This window comes from Oryzias latipes, chromosome 13 (assembly GCF_053564925.1).
Source record: "Oryzias latipes strain Hd-rR chromosome 13, Olatipes_Hd-rR_3.1".
NCBI lineage: Eukaryota > Metazoa > Chordata > Actinopteri > Beloniformes > Adrianichthyidae > Oryzias > Oryzias latipes.
This window is the reverse complement of record NC_136249.1, coordinates 20,800,201-20,826,560: the sequence shown is the minus strand read 5'-3', so window position 1 is coordinate 20,826,560 and position 26,360 is coordinate 20,800,201. Positions and strand designations below refer to the sequence as shown.

General features: G+C 37.6%; 1 protein-coding gene across 1 annotated transcript in view; it reads right to left on the bottom strand.

Annotated features, from left to right (window-relative positions):
- drd2a (dopamine receptor D2a) overlaps positions 1–25,871 on the bottom strand; it is a 59,038-nt gene extending 33,167 nt beyond the window's left edge. The window contains exon 1 of the mRNA XM_004075413.5: positions 25,729–25,871. The gene's annotated coding sequence lies outside the window, so the exon portion shown is untranslated. The remainder of the gene's footprint in view (positions 1–25,728) is intronic.
- Positions 25,872–26,360: the final 489 nt, after the last annotated feature.

The window sequence follows — 26,360 nt, the reverse complement described above, 5'->3', positions numbered from 1 at the left end:
TACAGCCACAGACGCACTCACATCCACTCAGGGACATTTTTTTAGTCACCAATTCACCTTTGATGCAACATTTTGGACTGTGTGATCAAGTTGGAGTGCTCTCACACATGCACTTTTCGCTGGAAGACGATAAATAATCATTTATATAACATGTCAAAAACAGAAATGAACATAAAATAAACATAAAATCCGTCTGGTTTTGGCTCCATAAATAGCCCACATTAAGTAGCCGTAGTCTTTTGATTGAGAAGCAAAAGCCAAATCTTTGGCTCTGCAATGTTGGCTCAACCCACCCATTCTCAGGCATGTTTGAACCCCAGTTTAAGAACCAAGCAACCACTGAGCTGAAAACTGGCTTCTTAACCCTAATGCACACTAGCATCTCAATCATTCATCTTTAGCTTTTTTGTTGTTGTTTTTGCTTGTTATGAATGGAACCTGAAAAACTCCTTACAGGCAAACATGGGAACTGACTGTAGAAAGGCTTCTTCAGCTTTTTATCAGCAGTCTGCTGTGAGTCAACAGCCCAAGGGTTTGTGCCTCCATAAAACTCAAGGTTGATAGTAAAAGAACACAAAAACACTGTCTTACATGTGTTTTTTATGCTTTCCAAATGGCTTAGTGTTATAACACAGATTGACCATCTTGTTTGTTTATTTGCTTTTGTTCTTTAACCTATTGGTTGATACTTTGTGCATTAATGCAGCCTTCTTACCCACAATCGGTTCCATCAACATTTCATAGCTATTTGTTTTTTCCCCATCCCCCACACCCTCTGCTCTTTAATAATGTCTTTGGGCCAGAGCACATGACATAATAGACATGTAGTAGTACTACATGTCAGTCAACTCAATCACAACTAATTCCCTTTTACATGCTCCAATGTGAATTTTATTTTGACCTAACAAGCACAATACCTTTTGACAAAATTGATCACAAAATAGTAATTCTGACGGAACAAAAAAGGGCAAATCAGAAGTTCAGAGAGCCAAATCTGTGTGTCAGCTACTGCTCACTTCCACCAGCCCAACCATGCCTAAAGGGGATATGGAAGGAGGAGCTCCCAGAATTTCAGGCTTAGATGCAATGACAGCAGGTGTGGAAAAGAGTGAAAAGCACTGATACAGGGATTACAGCCTGAACAGTCACTGTGATGTTTTTGAGCTGACACATGAGAGACACGTTCTGTGGACATGTGAGGCATGCATTAATTTTCAAAAAAGCGGCTTGCTGCGTAAGCTTTACTCCAATAATGTCTACTACATACTAATCTGCTTTATGTTTTTTCTCTCTCACTGGGTGAGAACTGCAGCTCAGTGTTCAAAAACACAAAACATGTAGGTGACACTATGAGCTTAGCATGAAAGACATTCATTTGAAAGCTGTGTTAAATGTCACAAACAAGCATAATTCAAGACTTTAATTACAAGTAGGATTTGCTTTTCAGAACTCAGAATGTCTCAAAGCTGAAATATAAAAAGTTCTAAAGAACATAAATATACAAAACGTGGTATAATATTGAAAAATCTTGTAGAATATTTTAGTGCGGCTGGATGGCTCAGTTGGCTGCCAGTCCTACATTCCAGTTGGCATGTAGGACTGACACATGGGAAATTAGGGTTTGTTTCAGGATGAGCTTCATCCAGTGTGGATCCTTGGACAAAACCCTTTGTGCTACTGCCTAATTATGTAGCCACAACTGGGCCCGAGTCTGCGCCTCCCTGTGCCGGTCCCTAGCTCGGATAAAATACAGGATTGTGTCAGGAAGGGCATCCAGGAATTTCTGCCAAACTGCTTGTGGCAACCTCTGAAGGGATATGCCGATAGGTGAATAACTTTGATCATTCTAAAGTGGTGCGCATGCTGATGGTCGGTCAGTCAGTTGTAACGCTTCAAGAGTGTCCATAGTTTTTCCAACACACCTCTGTGTCTGCTGTATTTTGCTACCAGTGTTTGACTGAAAACCATGGATGGCTCAAAACACGAATTCATGGATTTCATGTCTTAATCCATCTACTTTCCTGGTCTCTCATAAAAAGATCCCTGCTGAGGACGAAGAAAAGGATAAAGATACCGTTGTAATTCAGAAAAAAAACACTCCTACCACATGTCAAACTGTAACAGGATAATACACCAAATTTTGTAAATCCTGCTCAAACACAAGAAACCTTAACATTCAGCAAGCTGTCAAATGACACTGCAATGTGGATTTCTGGCCTTTTCTGGCATGGACAGAGTTACTGTATATAGATTCGTGTCAGAGAAAACACCCACCTCTGTCTTTTCTCTCCATTGCCTTTTCTTTTCCTTTATCCTTATATTTTTGGTCCCCTACTGTATCTCCATTTACATTATTTTGAAAACACATAAGTTTACAGCTAATGTCTGTATGACCTTGTTTGTGTTAGGTTGTGTGAGGTTGTTTTTTGAAGTTTACAAAGTGAATACAAAGTCTGGCCATATGCAGCTGAATTTGCTTAAGTTGTTTGCCTCACTATCTGCTCGTTTTTGGAAACAATCTTGAGCACAAAATGTATATTTTGCTGTTATGGTTATATAAATCATTTTCATATCAGGTCACACCAGCGTTTTTATTAAAAAACCTAAAGATGAGTTAAAGTAGCCATAGCTCCTCTCTACATGGAGGCCAATTTCTCAATCCAGCAAAAATCCCCACAATATGTTGTCATCAATTTAATACCAACCCATTGTAATCTGTGCAGTGTGGATCTACTCTTTGTCATTTGACTTACAGGCATCTATTAAAAAAACAAGCTAAGAGAATTTAAACAAATAACAAAATTCAATATGTCTAATGTCTTTTTGAGGGTTGCCATGAGAGATTTTCTTTCGACATTGGCTGAGTTGTTAATTTCTTAGCTACAAGCTTTACTTTTTATTCCATAAAAAACTGCACCGATATACCACATTACTTATTTATTTTTTACTTGCTGTTTGTCATAAGAAGCAAAGCTTGATACAGTTTAATGAACACAGTTTTACTTCTTCATCATTTTTCTGTACCACAAGATAACTATTGTTCAGATCATTCTTTGTAAATGCATTCTCAGTGATCTTTTAATTATGATTACCGGTATCTTTTTCTTAGCAAAAATCCAACCCTGTGCCATTTTCTGGGATATTGTTTTCTGCAGAGCGGCAGGACTTCATTAGAAATTCACCTCTAAATTGTGGGCAGGACTTTTTGCAGGAAGTAAGCATGCGCTCATTTCCCATCATCCCTTTGTTTACATTATTTCCCACTAGTTTACACAACCCCAACCTAATATTAGTGGTGCAGCAAAAATGGCGAGCAATATTCAGCCGTGCAGTTCTGAGCCAGATGCTAGCTCAGAGGTTTTTGTCTGCAAGTGGATGCACCAAAATGGAGCCAAGGAAGGAGCATGTGGCCTGCTGGTTGTAATTTGTACGCAGCAACTACAAGCAACAGCCTTTGTTTCTTCTAATCCTGATACGCCACAATTTGAATAAAGAAATACTCAGAAACACAGTTTTAATCTCAATTTTCTATTCATCCTCCTTAATGAGAAAAAAAAAACTACAAGGACATGTTAAGAAAATACCAAAAACATACATTTCATTGGAGTGGGTCTTTAAGAACTAAACTAGCATGTGAATCTTGAGCTGGTTCTCTTTCACTCACAGCTCAAAATAGGTGACAGGATCCATACCGTCTACTGCCCCTCAGAGAGCGCCACATTTCAGGCAAAAAGTGGGTCTGCACTATATCATTGTCAGCACGCCACACGTGAGAGCTCCCTCTTCTGTCATGACTGCCTCAAGTGTACAAGCCGTCCACCAGTAAAGCTCCCTAAGCGATTCTGATGATAAGTCCCCTTGGACCTGCTGCTATCTTCCTTCAAATATCTTTCAAACAAATAAATACAAATGACCTCGCTTCCTTTTCTTCAAAACTCCTTTACTCTTGTGCACATTTCATGATTTATTTCTGCTGAGTCTAGAAAAAGAAGGTTAAATATTGCAGGGTAGAGCGCACGTTCTCGCCTATGTTCTGTTAATGCACCAGTGCAATTGGCCCCATATGGGAGCCGGTTTAGCTCGTGCTGGTTTGCGGTGCCTTCCATCCGTGAAACCCAGGTTCAACTCCGGGCTGCTCCCTGTTCCCTTCTCTACTTCTATGCCGGTCCCAAGCCCGGTTGCTTTGAGAGGGTTGTGTCAGGAAGGGCATCCGGCGTAAAACATTGCCAAGTTTCCCATGCGACTCGTTCGCTGTGGCGGCCCCAGATGGGAAAAGACGAAAGAGAAACAACAATTGGCCCCATATGTACTGTATATACAGCATTCATTCATAGAGTGAAGAAACTTTCCTCATTCTTATTGATTAGGGTATATAAATTTAGAAACTAAGAATGCCAGCTTCACAACTACATTCTTCAATTTCATAAAGATGAATTTCCCATCTGACTCTAAGACAATTTATAGAAAAGGTTTGTGATCTTTCTCAATTTGAAAAAAAATCAAAGTGATAATGTTATTTAGGTACTCATTGTTTTCTATTTATTTATTTATTTATTTATTTATTTATTTATTTATTTATTTATTTATTTATTTATTTATTTATTTATTTATTTATTTATTCAGAGTCTTTAGTCTATTAGTTTAACTCCTATTATCATACCAAATCATAGTTCGTAGGCATGCTGACTGTGTATGGTTTTTCTTTTTCTCGTATTAACAAAGTTGTATTTATTCTTTTTAGTTCATAGAATTGTTGGACACTATATTCTTTGTTTTTATTAAATGACACCCGCATGCACAGACATTTGTCTGCACCCACTCGCAGCAGCTCCAGAACAACCCCAGCTCTGACTTCACCTCCCTGGGAACCCAAGGCAGCAGACATGCAGCTGTGAGGAGAGGCTGAACTCTTCTATGTGTTCAAAACGGTATAAATGATTGTGATTTTCGGATGCACCCTCAGGGTGTGCAGACTGAATGTAACCATTGTCTGTCCACTTCTAACTTGCAAGTAAAACTTGAAAAGATACAGTTTGGACTCTTGAGTCATGAATCTTTTTGTATGTCTGGAAAACTGAGTACAAACCAACAGCATTTCTTTACTGTCAATTTTAAAAAAAAGAAAAGAAAGAAAGAGAAAACTTTAAATCATAATTTCTAAAGATTTGCCAGTAAAACTTTAAAGTCAAACTCCGATCATCTTTGCAATTTTTGGCCAAAATAAAAATAACCTGTCATTTTCAAGGACACAGTTTATGCAGAGCGACAGGAGATAATTTGAAATTTGCTTTTGAGTTGATGGCAGGACCATTGGTGGAGAGCAACCCCGCCCCCTTTCCTTCCTTGTTACTGAAAGCTCTCTCTTTACTTATCATTACTGGTGCAACAAAAACGGCCAGCAATATTGGGGCTATCCAGTTGTACCGGTTAGAGCCAGATACTAGCTCATATGAGGAAAACTGTCATGCTTTGAGTTTGTTGTGTCTTGTTTTTCGTCTTGGTTCTTGTTCTGTCTTGTTTGGTTCTGTTTCCTGTTTTATTTTGATAGGTTTCCTGTCTTGTCTTGTTTCTTGAGTTTTACTTCCTTTGGTCCCCATCTGCCCTGATCGTGTTCACCTGTGTCTTGTCTACCCTGTCTGTATTTAAGTCTTGTCTCTGCCTTCCTCCTGTGCTGGTCCATTAGCTCTGTCTTGGTGTTCTTGTCATCCTGTTCCTCGCCACGTTCTTGTTCCATGTTCCTCGCCACGCCAATGTAAGTTTTTGTTTTGTATTTCCTGCTCTGCAGCGCCTTTTGTTTAATTAAACCCTCCAGTCCCTGAACTCCGTGCCTCCGCCTTTGCATCTGGGTCCTACCGGCTCTCGAGCCAACCCCTCACCGTGACAAAAACGAAGATGTACATGAATCTAGTTGCCTACAAGCCCAACATATTTTCTAAGTGACAAATAAGTTCTTTTTTTTAACATTTTTTTATCGGCTCCTGATTCACAACAATTTTAATAAAGGAATATTTAGAAATGCGATTTTTGTACTTTACCATATGGACAGGCAGAAGAGTCGACTTCAGAGTGAACCTCATTCTATGTATGATTCTAGAAGAGTAAACACTGGCAAGACACACGGCTGTCCAAAAATCATTTTGTAGCCGAGTGCTGCACAGCTTTTCAATCCTTGCCACTTAGGCACTATGTGTTGAAAGGCCTCCATCACCCGCACAATTAAATTTCCTTAAATTAAAGCTGAGGCTTTCATGTGGCATTCATTATTCTGTTTCAAACTGAAAATACTAGAGCAAAGACTCTAAGGAAGGAAAATGTGTAATTGTGCATTAAAATGCAGTCTGGATTATGAATGCATGTTTGGTTTGGCTAAGCTCTGGAACCTGGAGCAACAACTGAAGCTAGCCAAACTGTGACTCATGAGACAGACATAAGGTTATGTTATCAGAAAATAAGGTTAAAAAATCAATAAAACCAAACACAAACAGGTACATTCATAAATGAAGACACTAAAGTTTTAAAAACTAGATTTATGTCCTCGCTTTGTCATAAACACACATAAACATGCTTCCATTGTCCCCACAAATCAACAAAATAATCGGCATAAAGATCAAATTGATACATTTTTAAGACTTGGTATTTTACACCTTATAACTTCATTCATGCTAAAGCTATACTTGTAAAGGGTGGATTTCAGATCAGCAGCTTCAGTGTATCCTCCTCTCCTTCGTAAACTGGTTAAATGGCAGTATGGCCCAGCAGAGGGGACCTCTGAATCATGAACTGATGACCTTTCCTTTATGTAATTCCTATATAGCCTGATCCTACTTGTTCTCTCCCATTTCTAACTGTATCTTTTTTTCCAGTTCTCTATAGGAGTGAGAATTTTAATCTGTATTTCAGTCATCTTTCTATTGTCTGGGTAAAAAAATGACTGTTTTCTTGTTTCAACAGATAAAAACACAATTGTTTAAGACAAAATGGTTAATCTCTGCAGTCTTAGAACGGTGAAAAAAATGGACTGTATAGTTTAGTTACTATTGAGGTTGCAGCTGGTTATGAAACAATGCCATGACACAATATTCAATGAAAACTACATTATTAACTAAAGACGCACCACTCAGATATAACTTTGTTTAGAAAATAATAACTTCACATTTACCTCAATCTTCTTTAACTCTTTAAGTCCACATTAGTTCTAACTTAAAAAAATTACCACAATTTCCTGTTAATAATCTTATTATGACTGTAATCATGCAACAATAACCAAACATGACTTGCCTCCATAATCTTCTTCACAGAAGCACTTTTATAATTGCTACTGGATTCACAACAATCAAAATGGTATGTGAATTGCCTCCAGCGAAGGGAAATCTAATATTCATTTTCCGTGTGGTTGAATACTAATCTCATTCAATAATGTGTCCATGGACCAGTCAACAGTTCAATAAATGAAGCAATAAACTAAACTGTTCATATTACAATAAGCCTTCCTTAATCATCAATTTAGTGTTTGGGCATTGATTGAAATTTTCTATATAGGTCTATTTGAAATAGTAATTCACAATAACAAACCAATTGAGAATGCATTTAATTAATGGATTTAAAATCTCATTTGTGTATGTTATACCATGTAAACTTAAAGGAGCTATACCATGCTATTCTTAAGCCTTTCGAAGTAAACAATGTCAATGTATATCATAATATATAACCCTTGGCATATAGAAGAACAAATTTCTTTATTAAATATTAGTTCTTTCCTACCCGGAAGTAAGACGACTGGATCTCTGAGGCACCAGCATTTGCTCAATGTTGGTGCCGTCCATTTCAGGACGTCAACCTAGAGCCGGCCTCAGCAGCGTCTCACCTATAAATAACGTCCAAACTTTTGCAAAGATAGATGTGCATATTGTGAGTATAAAAGGAAAGTGTTTTTGCCAAACACTGCTAGCTCCACAAAGGAAGTGTGTGTGTGTTAGCCTGGGGGTTGGTGTTGGCAGCACAGTCTTTTCCTGGAAGGGGCTGTTCTCACTTAACTACGTCAGCTCGTGAGAACCAGCTCATTTTCGTGGATTGGGAGAGGTTGGTGCTCAGAGTGCAGATATTTTGAGAAATATTCCGAAATGCATGAACGGATCAAATACCGTTTCTTTTCTTAAGGTATGAACATTATCATACACTTAAAAGCCCAAAAATTGATTTTGTATGGAAAATACCTTTTAAATTTTGCTTCATAATTAAAATTGTACATTATCTTCTAATCAAAAAAGGTAAACAAATCAGGTATGCATTTACTTTATAGACCATTATCATTTTTTTAAATTGTCCTAATCCCCCAGCAAAGGTTTAACCTCAAACTGATGTCAGTAGGTCAGTGCTATCTTGATTTAACATTTTGATAGCAGTGGTCTATATTATTGTTTCACACCAGCCACTGCCATAAGTTGTTTAACTGAATGGTCGGGTTTTGTGTTGGTGGCTAAGCCGATGACTATCTTTTAAATTCCTTCTCTCTAAAATCAGCTTTCTTCTGGCGGGTAATCAAAGACAAAACAAGTCAGTGAGCATGTGGAACCAGTATCCATTGGCTGGCTGTGTAGGTGTTGGCTGATGCAACTTTTACGGTGCTGAAAATAAACCTGCTCATTCAGGGAAGCAATTACTGTGTTATTATCTTTCCACTAAAATTACACTCTTTTGTTCTCTGCACTTATCATTACAAAAGATTTCCAATAACCACCCACTAAGGAGCATTTGGTTTTATCTGGAACGCCTCTAACATGTCAATAATTAATAGGTCAAGTGATGAAATAAAGGTTTGACCATGAAAATGAAAAATAAAAAACGGAAAATTTTAATCATAAGGGAAATGCTCCAATCATAGCTTATTACTATTTTCTGTTTTTATTGAAATATTAGTGACTGAGTATATGATGTAATTTTAAATTGTCATCATTGTGGTGGGGGCTGGGGGGTGTCAAATGCTTACCTAGTAAAAATGTAAGACAAGAACGCTTGCTTTTTTGTGGTCTATAGTGATAAAAAAGATATGATCATTCAAGGCACTTCAATGTGTGCAATAGTGCAATCCAAGGTCCCAAAAGAAACGAAGGTTGCTAATAAACAATGCATGAGTCTGCAGACATAAACACGCACACGGAATAGATCTGGAATAAATAAATCTTTTCAACAAAGTTGTTTGTCCTACTGGAAAGCGTTGAAGCTCCAAACACTTGAAAAGGCTGTGTCCAGCATTAATAGCAATGTCTGTAGACAAAGTTTGAGGTACCATCATGGTTGGGACTTTTTGGAGGATGTTGTGTCATATTAGCAGGACATTAAACTCTAATTAGTGGAAAGTAATAGTGGCCACCCTCGCTGCCTAAGAGTAGATGTGTCCTTGGGGATGACACAAAACCCCACATTGCTCCCGATGGTTGCAAGTTGGTGCCAGTGTTTGGCAGCGGAGTCGCCATCAGTGTGTGAACATGTGCGTGCATGGGAGAATGAAACTGGGACTGTAAAGCACTTTGGGCCTTCCAGGGAGGTAGTAAAAAGTGATATGCCATTTATTGTAAACCAATAGAAATGCGAGGACACCGTCTAACACAAATTTCAAGAGAAAGTGGGACTTTGTGTCCTTGTACCACACAAATGGTTCTAGAGAGAAATAGTGTGTACAACAGATTCAATTGTCCAAGCTACTTATACTTTATGTCTAGAATTTTCTAAAAAAAATAAAAAACACCTAACAGAAAGTAATTTACTAAAAGTAAAAGATTCATATGATGTAAATCCTTATTTAGTAACCTGTATAAATGAAATTCAAATGTACCCTACTGGGAAAATTGAAAGACATATTTTTTAAAAGATAAGAAAGTCACAGGATTAAAGAGATAAACACAAGACAAAACTGAATTCAAATCATTAAAAACAAAAATAGTAATGGTTTTAAGTATTTACTCGCATCAGAACATGAAATAGACACACACTTACACCCCCAAAAAAAATCAATGTAGAGGATAGTAATGAGCCTCCATTGACCTCATTAGATTTTAGAGATGCTCTAGCCCGTCTCTTGTGAGGCTCCATGGTTTTGTCTCCTGTGAGAGAACATTCAGGTACACACTAATCCCATGCCAGTTTTCCATTGCACACCGTGAATCACAAAGACACGTAGGCAGCAGTGGATTCCGGAGTGAACACACACAAACACTCACAAGCTCTGATCTGCTTCCTTCTGTTAGACCTTGTCTGCTCAGCAGACTTACAAGCTGAGGCTTGTGTATCTCCCTTTGAACCTATCGACTATAGTTGACAAGTTAACAAAGTAAGAGAGGCAAACAAGTTTTTTTGTTTTTTTTAAAGTTTGTAAAGTGCCATAACTTGTCTTATGTTGTGTATTTTAGAAAGATTATGTAAAGAATACTAACACGAACCACACACATGGTGGGGTAGATTTGCATTTGTGTCGCTGACTGTTGTACTAGCAGAGTGAAGATAAGCCTGCCATGTTCTTTTACTCATTCTATTTTAGGCTTTTAGTGCCTAGTTTGAACAAATGTTCCCATCTCACCATCTTTTTCTTCAAACGTTATAATTTAAAAAACTACCAATGGTAAGCAAGTTATTGTGAGAGGTAGTGTGAATCTGGTATCACAATAAGAACATAAATAATTTATAATTAAAGCTGTGAAAATGGGTTTTCATTCAAATACTTCACTTCCTGCGTCTGTTTCCAAAAATACCCTAGACGGTACCTGTGATTTACAATAAAACATAAAAGCAATACATCGCATTGTTCGGCTTTAACAATGGTTGGACTGACTGCACTTTCATGATTCTGATCAAGAGCAGCTCCATGAAAAGTAGCACGAATTGCCCTTTATATATCCTAACACTAGCAGTGGACAAACGTGAAGAACAGCACAAAGGTCCTTATCATCACAAGAACAGACTCCAAACACCAAATCCCAACATAATCCTCTGGGCCTTCTCAAAGGCCAGCACTATACGCAACAGAGCCGGAGGTAAAAGATCCCGTTAACTCAGCGGAGGTTTTGACTTTTTCAAGACAGTTATGCAAATAAACAAAAGAGGATAGCTCCAGTATTGCTCGCCATTTTCGTTCCATGGGTAGTATTAAGTTGGGGATGTGAGGGGCTGTAAGTTATTGGAAGACGGTGTAAACAAAGGAAATAAACAAAAGAGTTTTCGAGGAACAAATTAATGTCTTAGGCACATGTACCCCAAGAGGTGTTAACCCAAACGAGTGCTGTGGGTTTTGGATTGTCTGGACCCCTTGGATTGTCTGGACCCCCAGACCAGGGTGGGTGGGGGGGTGTCATTTGAGGAGCACAGGTGTGTCCTGCAATTCTCTTCAGACTTGTGCAGTCTTTCCAACTGGATGTTATAAAATTACCATTGTATTGAAAGCTTTATCATCTTAACAACAAATGGGCTTTTGGAAAAATTGTTATAAGAGCACGAAAAAGTCTGTGTTCTGATAAATGCTGTCTACATATTATTTTTTTACTGATTTTTTTTTTTTCCTTTAACAACTAATCATTGGATGAACAAATACTCCCTAAGTATATGAAAGGACTGATTAAAAACAGTATCATGTGATGAAATTGCATAGAGTTTTAATTACAATTTGTGCTTAAAAAATAATGAATACATTTAATTTTAGGTTGCGAGCGGTTTGTCCAGGAACCTTATTTGTTATTAAGAATGGAAATGTGAAACACTTTTTGATTACAGCGACAAAAACGTACACTTGTGCCAGACCTTTAAATGGAAATAGAAAAAAAGAAGAGAAAAGTAAAACCTCTTGCATGTTTGTGCTTGAACAGAAGTCTCATGCAATCTTTTTTTTTTTATTTGTGTGACCTGCCTGGGGCTAGATGAGAATTAGCTGCAGTTAAATATGGTGTGAAGCATCTCTTCTTATACAAAGATGATCGCGTTTGCTCACAGTCCCTTTCAATATTAACCCTTGTGCTATCCTATGACCCCACCCTTACATTGACGTGTTATTCCTACCATGACAAAGGTGGATAAAGGTGGAAAGATTTCATGTAATCCATGGACACCAGTGAAGAACACAAATCATTGAAGAAAAAAGGTTCAGCGCACTGTCTAGTGGGTCTAGATGACCCAACTCCCAATGTTAAAGTGCCTAGGATAGCACAAGGGTTACAGGTAAAACTTCTACTGAGCTGTGACGTTTTGATGAAATCGGCCCCATTAAATAATAATATTGATAAGAAACCATCCTAATAAAAGATGATTTTTTTTTTCTAAAATCGAAAAGCATCTTAGAGAGGAGCTTGTGAGATTGTGCACTGTCAGAAAAAATGTGCAAAATTTGTACCTTTAGAGGTACAATGGCTTGTCACTGGGGCAGTACCCTCAAGGGTACAAATGTTGTACCCTTTCATATAGGTGCGTATCTGTACCCTTTCAGTATGTACCTTTCAAAGGCAAATATGTACCTCTGTGGACTAAATTGTACCTTATAGTGCTATGGTACCATAATGTACCTTTAAAAAAGGTACAAATTTGTTCTTTTAAGGGTACTGCCCCAGTGACAAGCCTTTTGTACCCTTTGATGGCAAATTTGTACCAGATACAGCACATTAAAAGACCAGTATACTGTTTAGCACATTTATTAAACATTCAAAACAATTACAATTCTGACATTTCACAGTATGTACAGTGTCACAACAGGATGCATATATTTACAATCATTAGCAATTTTACAATAATGAAAAATCTATATTTTTCCTTCAGTTCACATTGCATTCATTGTAACTATAACCTTAACATTTGATCAATTGTAAACAGCACATAGCACTTCAGTTACCATTTTTAAACCATGAAATAAAACTTGTGACATTAACAAAAGAAGCACTAGACCTCATTTTAAGTACATCTTTCTACTGCATTCTACATTTTCTAAAAATAAATAAAAAAGTAAACTTATAACCAAGTTTAAATTAATAATTTAAATAAAATGCATAAATGTGATAAGATAATATTGATACGAATTCTAAAAAGAAGAACTATAAAACACACTAAAGATTAACAAGGATTACGTTTATGTCAATACCTAGTAGATCCTCTGCAAGCATCTCTTCTCTTGCTTCTTTGGAGACTTTGGCTAATGGAGCTTTTCTTTGAACAAGCTCAAGCACCTTTGGCACAATACTGGTAAACGCCGTCCTTGAAGCGCTGGCTTAAACTGACAGGTGATGGATGCATTCGGTCAACATCATCAAACAACTGAAAATTGAAAAAAATTAGAAAATTAATCATTCACTTTAAAACAAACAAAAGACATAAAACATTCTAATATTCTTTGTTGCCTCTTTCATTGCCATTTCCCTTTAGTGATCTCATTGTATAAATATTACTTGGCTTGAATGACTATTTATTTATATATGGGTTTAGAAAATTACATTGTTTTTACAATTGAGTTAAAGCTGTTAATGGTCATTTTAGCAGATGTCTCAGCTTATATTAACATTCAAAATTTATTTTTAGCTGAGAACTGATTTAAAATGTCACTGACCCCTGAGGTTGTCTTCAAGAAAGGGTACTTCTTTAGTATATCCTCTCGCACCTTGCTGTACTGGATATGCAGGACATTCACATGACCTTCAACGGATGATGCATCCTCTCCAATGACAGCAACCACCTATTGGATCAAATTTAAAAGTCCATATTAATAATAAAAAATACAACTGCAAGCACTTTGGGGTTAAAGCACTTTGAGATGATGTTTAAAGACAGTTTGTGCAGAGTGGTTTGGAGTTGATCAGAAATTAACTTCCGAGTTGTAGGCGGGGCTATTGAGGCAAGGCAAGGCAAGTTTATTTGTATAGCACAATTCGTACACAAAGTAATTCAAGGTGCTTCACAAAACAGAAAAATGCATTAAAATCACAATAAATCAGAAATAATCAACATAAAATTTACTTTAAAAGAAAAGGAAAAAAAAAAAAAGATTTAAAAAGAAAGGAAGGAAAGAAAGGTGCAGATAGGACCTTTCAGTCATATACACGGCTAAACAGAAATGTTTTAAGTCTAGATTTGAACATGAACACAGAAGAGGCCTGTCTTACGCCTTCAGGGAGGCTGTTCCAGATTTTAGCTGCAGAATATTGAAACGCTGATTCCCCTTGTTTAGTTCTGACTCTGGGAATCAACAATATTGACACAGTAGTTACCCTCTGCTGATGTCCGATCATCCCTTTGTTTACGCCCTCTCCCTCTGGCTTACAGTCCTTCCAACCTAAAACTAACATTAGTGGTGAAACCAAAATGGTGAGCAATATTGAAGCTTTCTGGCCATAGTTTAGATCAAGCTCAGAAAAGTATGATGAAGATGTTAATGGATCTGTTTGTCTGCAAGTGGACGCATCAGAATAGAGCAGAGCAGAGGGACTCAGACCCACTTCATTTCATGTGGTGCGTCACAATAGAGACCTTCCTCAAACTGCATTTATTTTGTCTTTTCCTGATTCATCCCAATTTGAGTGAATACTCAGATGTGCAGTTTTAAACGTGTTCTTTTAAACGTGCCCATCATGAGAAAAATACTGCGACATGTTAAAAATGGGGGACCCACTCCAATGAAAGTTATTTTTTAAAATGTAGCATTTTTATGAGGACATATTGTTATAAGATTTAAGAATAAAACTGTGTTTCTGAATATTTATTTTCTCAAATTGGAATGAATCAGGAGCAGATGAAAAGATGTAATTTGAGAAAGCTTGTAGTTGTTACGTACAAGCTACATTTGGCAGGCCACAAGCTCCCTGCTCCGCTTGCCTTCATTCTCCTTGTCTGAGTTGGCATCTAACTCACATCTATAAGGCTGGATAGCTCCAATATTGCACACCAATTCTGTTGCTTGGGGGTTGTGAGGGACTGTAAGGTAACGGGAGCGTAAACAATGGCATGATGGGAAATTAAGGCCGGTTAACTCTGCAAAACAGTCCTGTCAAGAACTTGAAGGTGAATTCCAGTTGAACTGCAGAAACCATGTCCCAGAAAACATTTTTCCCCTTCAAAAACTGCATAATCAATGTCTGTCTTTGTATAATAATAATAATGGTTTGGATTTATCTGCGCTTTTCAAGACACTTAAAGCGCTTACAGTGTGTCCATTATTCATTCACTCCTCATTCATACTTGGTGACGGTAAGCTATGGTTGTAGCCACAGCTGCCCTGGGGCAGACTGACAGAGGCGTGGCTACGGCCCCTCTGACCATCACCGGGAACATTCATGCACATTCACACACCAGTGGAGCCGCACTGGAGGCAAGGAGGGTGAAGTGTCTTGCCCAAGGACACAACAACATTTTTTGGCTGGTGGGAGCGGGGATCGAACCGCCAACCCTTCGGTCGTTGGACGACGCGCTCAACCACCTGAGCCACTGTCGCCCGTTTAGTCAATATCTTGTTAATTATGCAGAGCTTTGTTGAAGGAAATACAGAAGAATTATATGTTTGTATGATGAGGACAGCATTCCAGAATGTATTCAATGTGTTGTGACTTACTCGGTGCAATCTGCTGTTTCCCTAGAAAACTTTAAACTAGTTTGGATGATCTGCCTTACTGCACTGTCTGACAGCTAAACTGAATTGGAAAGACAGCCTGACTTTGAATGCTTGAAATGACTTTGTGAAAAGATTATTTACTTACTTTGGCAAGAGAGGTGTCTTCAACTCTTCGTCTTGTTGTAGGACTGTGTTGTAATATTATGGTGTCATCTGAGTCCACTTCAGTATCTCCACTTGAACTGGTATTGCAGCTCTTTGCAGGACACCTCGGCTGATCTGTCAAAGTATTAAAGCTTTCAGTTACTGTAATATTTAAATTAGTATGATAGCAAAAACAAAAAAAGGAAAAACAAAGATTTTTAAATACTGACCGACTTAACAGCTTAGCAGATTTATTATCTTGTCTAAGACAGCAATAGGATAAAAAACTCATTTATTTGCCCGTGTTTTGTTCCTCACACTATCCTGTCAAATAAATCATTAACCCTCAGACTCCTATTGATGCAAATATACAATCAAAACTCTTCAGCTCAAAAATTTTCTTAATTTAGCATGTACTTGAAAGCAAAAACAGATTATTTCCCTTGGAAATAAATTCAGGCATCAAAGGGGAATTTACCCAAAACCATTCAAAACAAAATAGATAAATTACAATTTAAAAGAAAAACTTCACCTTCTGGATTTGTATCTTCAGCCAGACAACTTTCCAACACACCAAGGTTGGGGTTTTTCAACAGGAGATAAAAAACCTGCTCATCAACTTCTGTCTTTGAGTCATCAAACACTTTCAAGTCCAAGGTTGGGATGTTGAACTTTTTGGCAGCTGTGAACACAGCAAAATTATGTTTAGAATACAGCACAGAAATTATCTTTAAATTAAAAAGCAATTAAAAAATCTGTTTGCATCACAGCTGACAGTTTATCCACAAAGTTGACTGATTCCTGTAAAGAAAAATGCTGGAAATTGTGATGTTTCCACTCACCACATTCCCAAAAGGATTTGAAGGTCAGCTGAACTTAAAAACATTTTTTTTTTTTTGGCGTTCGACATGTTCACACACAGCTTGCATCTTTCCTGGTGGGAAAAAAAATAATATATTACAAAAAAGAAAAAACATTACAACACCAAAAGGTACCAACACAGCATTTATTCAGATCTAAGCCCTGTTCCAAATAAATTAATACATTTTAAAATAGTAATGGCAAATATAGTTTACACTAGCTGCCACAGCAATGTTGCAGAATTTGCAGAACTGCTAAAAAAAAAAACACTGACGACAATGCACTGGCTTCTAAGGGCCTACAGATTTATTTCTTGGAAGTTCATTTAAAAAAAATATTTTTCCCTGGTTTATAGATGAGTTTTTGGTATGGGAAATCGTGACGAGTATCTGGAATCACGGACCTCCATTTAAAAAAAATAATCTCTGCAGGAGAATGATCAAAATCAACAATACACAGTGTAAACTTCGCTTGACCAACAATGAGCGATCATGACAACCAAACAGTCTCTGTCACTGTCTTGCATTCGAGAAATGGTGGCTGCCCGCGCACAGCAGCTAAGGCAGGCTGACATATGGGAAGGACTGCCATACTGCGGTGTAAAAAAAATAAATAAAAATAAAACGTTATTGGACTCCTACACATTACAGATTAAAATGATTAACGCATTGAATTCGACGTACCTGATAAATATCAGTAGGAATTATGGAGCTGGTCGTTTCAAAAGTAGCTGGCTTCCTTACTAAGAAAGACAGACAGACAGAAAAAAAAAAAAGGGGGGGGGGGGCAACAACAACCGGTGCATCAACGCCAGCGTACATCGGTAAAACGGCGACAGAATTATCTAGTGAAAAAAATGTATATATTTCAATGTATTTAACGGAACGCGGTACAACACCAATAAAAACAACAGCTTAATTTATTTAATGGCTGCATTTAGCTGAACTTCAAACGGCTGAGGCTAACCGTTAGCACTCCTGCTCATAGTTTGCAATCTCCTCACAGGCACATACACGGTGGAATAGCAGCATTCCACTACACAAAAGTTATTCCTTACAGATAAAATAACCGAACCCGCTTAAAACAAGTTTCCAACTTATTTTTGAGCAATTAGCAGACTTACCTCAGTCACAGCCTCTATCTTCCTCCGGCCGCTGCGGGATAACAAAATGGCGGAAGAAACGAAACTTAAGAAAGTAGAGTGGGCGTGGTCTCGCTGGTTTACTCCATCATATTTCCTCTACGTTTTTACACCTACTTAAATAAAAATTACTGATGGTAACTCCGAAAAAAGTACTCTCTCATTTTTCCTGTGTAGGTACAAAAGCTAAAAAGTACTAATATGTACACTTAATGTAACGTAGTAACAGAGAAATTTACTTTTTTATGAGAATGTATGATTAGAAAAAAAAAAACTTAAATTAACAGCTCAAAGACTAGAAATTTAAATTGAACTTAGGCCAAGTTAAAGTACACCATATAAGGTTAAAAACATCAGATAATTTTGTCTACATTGTGCTTTTGCTCTAAATTAAAGGCAAAACTTAAAACAGCTCTTATATAAGTAAAAAAAAAAACAGGCTCACACTAATACATGTTTAAAAGTTATTGTTTTGATGCTCTGAACAATCAATAAAATATAATGTGCTTGTGTACTGTTCAGAACTAGTCATAAAAGATGTGTGGTCTCTTAAATATATTTGGTTATTTTGTGCATCTTTTCCAAATAACCAACAACGTATTAAATGATTTTGGGTGACGTTTCATACACTTTGAATTACTACTTTTGTCACACAAGTGATTGTACCTTTGTTTGTGGAATAAAGGGTCCAAATATGGGCCCTCTGATGGTTGGAAACATATTTGTACCTTTTTTATCCTTAAATGGTACATATGAGTACCCTAAGGTGTAATTATGACTCACTTAGGGTACAAATTCACCATTTGTACCCTAAGTGTTCACAAACGTACCCCAACCGTACCCTTTTTTCTGACAGTGTGGGCAACTTCATTCCTCTACCTTTTTTAGGGTGTCAATTAACAAATAAAAATTGTGTTTTTGGTGTTTTTTAACATGCTTTTGAAGAATTTTTCTCATGATGGAGGACATACCGGTATATAACAAAAATTAAGCTTAAAATCGTTTCTGAACCTTTCTTTATTCAAATTGTGGTGAATAAGGAGCAGACAAATAAATGCTGTTTGAAAAAGCTTGTAGTTGTCACTTAAAAGTCTAAAACCTGCGAGCCACAAGCTCCCTGCTCAACTTCATTCCGATGTATCCACGTAAATCTTCTTTTTTCTCGTCTTAGCTGGCATATGGCTCAAAACTGTAAAGCTGGATAGCTCCAGTATTGCTCGCCATTTTTGTTCCACGGGTAATTTTAAGTTGGGGATGTGAGGGGCTGTAAGTTATTGGAAGACGGTGTAAACAAAGGAATCATGAGAAGTGTTGGCAGGATTTCGTCAACAGTCCTGCCCACAATTTTAAGGTGAATTTCTAATGAACTACTGCAGCTCTGCAGAAACTATGTCCTTGGAAAAATACTTTTTTTGTGGCTGATAACGGCATAATTATAATTGAAAGACCACTGTGAATGTTTTAACAAGGATTGGAGTGGAACTTTAAAAAAGAACATTAGTTGTGGATTGTTATTTTATAACTAAAAGGCTATTAGAGTTTGGTTTTTTTCATCTTCATCTTCATCTCCGCTACATCTTCATCTCCGCTACCTCCATCTCAGCCAGAGACAAGAGGCTGAGATGGAGGTAGCGGAGATGAAGATGTTGAGGTTCTCCTTAGGAGTGACCAGGTTAGACAGGATAAGGAACGAGTACATCAGAGGGACGGCTCATGTTGCCTGTGTTAGCGACAAAGTCAGAGAAGCCAGACTGAGATGGTTTGGACATGTTCAGAGGAGGGATAGTGGATATATTGGTAGAAGGATGTTGGAGATGGAGCTGCCTGGCAGGAGGGCAAGAGGACGGCCAAAGAGGAGATATATGGATGTCTTAACAGAGGACATGAAGTTGGCTAATGTTAGGGTAGAAGATGTCCATGATAGAGTGAAGTGAAAAACGATGATTCGCTGTGGCGACCCCTGATGGGAAAAGCCGAAAGAGAAAGAAGAAGGAGAGTTTGGTTTTTTTCAGTAACAGTTGCAATAAATTTGCAGCTTTTGATTCATAAACATTTCAAAAAAAGCTGCGCAAGTAAATATAATTTGAGGGGGGAAACCTTTGCCAGGTTGTGTTGCATTGCCTGTCTATCTAACAGATAGCATTGTTCCTGCACTTCCCTGTTTTGCAAGGAGGTTAATCAGAAAAAAATAAATAAATAAAGAAGGAACCTCAAAGCTACAAAAACTTAAAGGTTTTGGCAAGAATGAAAACTATCAATTGTAGCTTAGGTACATTTGGGATGTTTCTCCTTATGGCAATTGGTATGGGAGAAAACGTTTTGCTGTGTGTGATCAATAGAGAGGCAGTCAATGAAAACATGGTTAGACGATATTCAGTTAAATAAAGGAATACTTGTTTTCAAACAACACACAAGCAGTAGGGAAAAATGTCATTGCTACTGAATTGCATTATTCAATTTTTTTAGTCTATGATCAAAAGGTAAATTGTTAGTAATGAACGAGCCGCATCATTTTGGTTTGAAATCTATCACTGTGGAACACGGTCTGACTTTACCCTTTATATTTTCAGCTCTGTAAATGGTAGCTTCTCCATGCCAGAGATGGGCTTTTGACTGAGCTGGGTCAATAAGGTTTTTTTAAACATTATCTTGAGGATCCATGTGGGTCAGGCACCATCTGCTGGAGTAAGAATTATCTGAAACTAGGCTTCCTAATAAACTCTAGTGCTATTCTAGGCACTTTAACATTGGGAGTTGGGTCATCTAGACCCACTAGACAGTGCGCTGAACCTTTTTTCTTGAATGATTTGTGATCTGCACTGGTGTCCATGGATTACGTGAAATCCTCTTCACCTTTATCTCCCTTTGTCATGGTAGGGATAGCACGACAATGTAAGGATGGGGTCATAGGATAGCACAAGGGTTAAAAATCTACAAACATACTGTTTGGGAATATGCAAGACACACACACCGAGATGACTGGAGGCAAAATTGGGAAGTTTTGCTCTTTCTACCTTTGCTTCTAATCCTTGTACTTTTTCTCTCTATTTTATACATGTCCTGTCAATCACAGTTAATAACCTTTGAATCATTAATCCAGATTGTTAATTCCAAGCATTTCCCAGTGGTGGCTGGGCTAAATCTTTACTTTTACTGTTGAAAAATCCCAAAGAAACTTTAGTCTGTATGGACAATATCTGCACTGATGAACATTCAAGATCTATGTTCAGTACATACAGACGTGTTTTATATCCTGAAGCTTGTGTTGGGGGAATGATGGGTGCAGGAGTTTTCACCTCAGAGGTTTATTATTGACAGTGAGCCATGGACAGATTCATTTCACCCAAGGCTTTGGAAACTTGTTAGGACTTTGAAGAGTGGTGCTCTCTGACAAATCTTAAATATGTGATGACGCAGTTCGGCCAAGCATTAGGTGTAAGATATTTTATCTTTTTAAGCCAAGGTATTCCGTTTTGTGTGATTCTTTGGACTGCAGTTGGCACTTCCAATAAATGACAGCAAATATAAGTCGTTCAAAAAAGTGCAATATATAATACAGCAGGGCAGCAGCCAAATCCCAGTTTACCCATTTTGCAGCACGCTGTTTATATCATGCAGATCAATAGCTAACCTTGCACAAACAAAACAACTAATCGGCACCAGTATACACCTGCAAGCTGCAGCATAACCAGCTCATAATAGATCTCCTACTGTCTTTTGGACCTAATTGGCTCCTCCATCCTTATCCGTGGAGGTCCCCAGAGAGCTGATGTATTAGAAGAGCAGAAAAATGTGTGTTTTTTTCTTTTAAGGGAGGAGAGGATGGATGCCACTTAGAAACATTTTACAAAGATCCAGTACAATGAAGTGTTTTACTTGTCAAAATCCTCATCCGTGAAAACCCCCACAAGGGATAAAAGGTGCTGTTTCACTTGCAGAAGGTTGATGTCACAATAGACACTTCAATTGAGGTTCTCGAAATTTCCACAGCTAGCCAGATAACCAATAAAAAGACACTCAAGCCATTTCAATAATCCAAATGGATAAGATCCAAACCGTTTATATTTCCTCTATGTGAGTTAGGGTTTCAGAAACCCACAAAGGTCACTGCAGCTCACGAGGACAGTTTTTCGTGTTCCTTTTTACTTTGCTCTTCATGACCTTTTTCGTTTAAATGATTTTTGTACTTACACAGACATTGGCAGGAGTGTCTGAACATTCTTGGCTTGATTAAGAATGGAGTCATCGGTGCATTATAACCAGAAAGAGCTTCTGGACTTTAAATTTCATAAGTTCAACTTTTAGAAAAGCATAAGGTAGTTGTTTTCTTTGTATGAAACCATGTCAATCTAATATTTTAAAAACAAAAAAACAGCAATAAAATATCTGTTTGTAGTTTCCAAAGATTTTTTACTCTTTGTTTGGAACTTTTTTCAGGTCTAACTTCTTGTTAAAGTCGGTATACTGGAGGTACAATTATTCCGTAGCTTGATAAGGCCATTTATTCTGACACCTCTGTTTGTCTACGCTTGTAGACAAGCATAGGAGAAGAATAGATTTATTGACCATCACACTCAGCTGCAGAGGGATAATTGGAGAGCTTTTTATGTTTGGTATGTAATTTGAGGTGTTCTTTTATTTTGTATTTTTTGCGTTTGATTTGCAGAAGAATCCTCGGTGTTTTCCTTTGCTGTGTAACCAGCTTCCTCTCCTTTGTACCGGTGTCTTCTTTATTTTAAATGTCAAAGTGCACAGAGGGAACTGTGGAGCGAGCACAGAGCTGTAAGACTACTTTAGGTCCAGCTGTTTGCATGCATGGAAGAGAAAATGAACTCATGCATCACATGCATCATACTAAGTCAGTTCCTTTTATTATGAAAAACGTGTTTCATTTCAGAAACATGTTTTCATGCTTACAAAAATAATAGTTTTACTCGGACATTAGTAACACAGTTAGTAACCCAATATATATATTTTGTGCTATCTCGTTTAAATGCTAGGATGCTTTTTAGGTGGTAAGTTAGAAGTTTTTTTTTGCTCCAGTTGGGACATTCACACTTCAGTAAAGCCGATTTAAGTCACTGGCAACCTGCAGCATTTGCAGGTAAGATCTTTATCAAAACCACCAAAATGTGAGAGTTTTTGATCAATCACACCTAAACCATAGGAGTGATCCAATCAATACTTGAGACCACCTCTTCCTCAACTTCAACAGCTTATTTCTCTCAAAAACCTATCCTACCTCCCACAGCTGGTCAACCCTGATCCTTAAGAGCCTCAATCCTGCCTATTTTCCAGCTCACCCTGGACTGCTTGATGCTGACTACCTAAATCAGGTGGGCTCAGTCAGACGAGATGTGGAATTACTTGAGTCAGCTAATCAGCAGCAAGCTGGTCAGGGAGAAGTGGAAAACATTGTGGCTCCTGAGGACCAGAGTTGGCCAGCCCTGGTCTACATTAAGGCTTCAAACAGTCATTCAGATTGTGTTTTTTCTTGAACCATGAGTTTGTGCAATCATTGTGCATTTTCTGCCTTAAAATAATCTGTGCACTGCTCACAGCACTGGACTGCTTTAAACAAAAGACAATTCATATTTTTAAGGGGCATTTGGATGAGTTGACTTTGGTCTGAGGGGGTGGTTGTGTTTGGAGAAAAGCTTTCTAAATTTCTAAGACATTCTTTGCAAACTAAGAGGACAATGTATTTCTATTTCCCTCAATATGTGGCAATTAGGTTTTCCTCTTTTTTAAATGATGTGAAACAAATTCAAGTAGAATGTAAACAGGTTTAAAGTGCTTTCCTTGTGTTTTAGAGTAATACCTGATAAAGCAGGATGTTTGTGTCCCTACCAAATTGCAAATATTATGATAAGTTTGATATTTTCCTTTGGATGCATGGCACATTCCAAAAACCCTGCACTTTACTTTTTGCATCGTTTAGCTTTACAGAAAGATCAGGGGATCTGGATAGCAAGTTCAGCAGGCTGCAAAATGAAAATTCTCTGAAAGTTAATTTGCTATAAATTTTACACCATGGAATAGGTCAGTCCAGTCTAATTCCAATGGTTTTACACACTGTCAGCTCGTCAAAGCTCCAGACACCTCTTTAAAAAAGTCCTGATTCAGGTTGGGAACTTGGGAAAAAAAAACACTATCACATGGAAATATTTAGTGTGCAGTTCAAGAAATGTAACTACTGATATTAAATATATTTTTAAAAAGCATTTATAGTCAATGTGTTCATTCATGTCCACAATGGGATAGAAACAAAAAAAGCATCACAGTACCCTGAAATTGTCAATTTGTCCACACTTTAATTTACAGTGTAAGTGAATCATTTAGTGCTTCCATAAATACTACAGTAAATGAAAGGAGCATTTGTGTCAGTTTTTTATTCATATTTTTCTTTTTTATTCCTTCACTTCCTGAAGTCACCATTTGATTACATAAATGTTCTGTCATTCGAAAACTTTGGTTCAGTAAAAAAACTGACAGAAGCCTTTTAGGGCTTGGCAAAGAACAACAAGTAATTTGTAATGCTATTTTAATACATATTTTTCCCACTAATTTGCAATACTGTAAAATGACATTGATTGATCTGTCATGAAATCTTTACTTCTAAGAATATATAAATATATATAAGAATATATAAAATCTGGAATCCTCATGAACCTCATGAAGTTTTCAGACAATCATAATCATTTTTCGCAAGCCAAGATTTTTTGGAGATGTTAATATTTTTCAGGAAACTGCCAGCAGGATACCAAACCACATTTTTCTGTCACTCTTATCCACCTACACAACCGTGACCACATTAATGAACCACACAGCGTTAATACATTTATTCCTGTGGTCAAAGCCTCTTAACTGTTTAAATAACGGGAAATTTCAAACTTTAAACAAAAGGAACTACAATTCTAATCAATTTTATGTGGAGAAGCTCCAACTTTTTTGTCTTCTTTAGATTGCGTTTTGTTTTTCATACTTGAAGTCAAATTTATTCCCCAGTATTTGAGTATTTAGGTGATAATTCAACCACAATGACCGGACAAATACATTTTTAGAATAACAGATCCTTCTAGGCATCCGAGTACTAACAAGCACTTCATCAAGATTTTTTTCCCAACCAATGAACTATAAGGAACAGAAGGCGAGGGATTTAAAATGATTGACAACAAAGACACTTGCAGCCATAGACTCTGCATAGAGCTGCTCCTTATAATTTTCCGCTTCAAAATATGAAATGCTGCCACAGCGGTGATGTCATGACCAGTTTAGTTCATAACATGCAATAGTTGTGCAGGTGCTTTCAATGGCTGGCTGATGCAGACCATCATATTGCTGCTGGATTGGTGAGGGGATGCTGACCAAATGTCAAAGTAGAAACTTACAGCAGCTGTTTGTGGACATCTATTTTTTAAAGGAATCTATTTAATTGATCTAAAATTTTGTGGCTCCTTTTCCCTTGTATTAAATTCATTTGGAAAAAGCTGCAAAAAGATTTTTACAGTTTAAAAAAAAAAGCTATGAATTCAGTGTTGAATTGATGTTGCTTTGCTGTAAACTTGTGAAATGTGTCATGGACTCCGGCAGGATTTGCGCAGCCTGAGCTGCGCTCACCTGGAGCTCAATGTCGAGGACGTACAGTCTCCAGATGCTGAGTCGCAGTTGGAAACCAAACGGAACTCAAGCAGATCGTCTCCTGTGAGATCAAGACTATTTCAACGCGCCTGGAGCCCCGTACCTGGTCGGGATTATCTGGATAAGGAGGAGAGTTGCGCTAAACGTCTTCTTGCAGATTTTTTGAATCCAACAAGGATCAATAGTGGAAATAAATATGCTTTCCTTATTTTAATTATTTATTTATTTATTTATTTTTGCGCAAAGAATCTTTGTCAAAACGGACAGGTCACTAACACTGCTTTATTGTGTTAAAGTTATGGAAAAAAGCTTATTTCCATCAAGTTTTGCAAAACATAAAAAATAAGGATTTGTTTTAAAAGAAGTGTCTTACCTTCACGCCATAAGTTTGACTCAGTCTTTGTTCTTTTAGGCACCGGTAATTTTTAAATCCAAGAGCATCCACATTTAGTTCCAACTGTGTCCTTTCTTTGCTTTGTACATAGTTTTTTTCTTATTCTTTAAACGAACCGTGTCTGTGCATCTGCTTGGGTGCGAATCATTAGTTGAGGCTGGCTCGACGGGAGGAAAAAACGCACCACTGCGAGGCACAAATATGCATGGAAATAAAAAAAACACACTTGAATAAATGGAAGAATCTTTCCAGCAGCTTGTTGTTAGAAAAATGAAAATTAAAAAGGTTGGGATGCTTCAGTTTTGTTCTTGGGAGAAGTGGAGTAGAAGGTAAAATTGTCCTCTTGTTCTCCTGCAGCTTTACGCACGCAGCGGAGTTACCGTCGATACCGGAGGAGGAGGAAGGAGACGCGGCGAGAGAGGAGAACCATGGACATTCAAGGCGGGGTTACATCTGCTTACTCTCCACAGCACGGAGTTGTGCTGCCTTCAATGTCACCGGTGTGGGAGACACCTTGTTCCCATATGATTTCCTTGAACTTACATGCGTCACGTTCAGTGTACTCAGTGTCTGAGAAGAAAGAAGAAAAAAAGAGAAAAAGGGGAAGATGT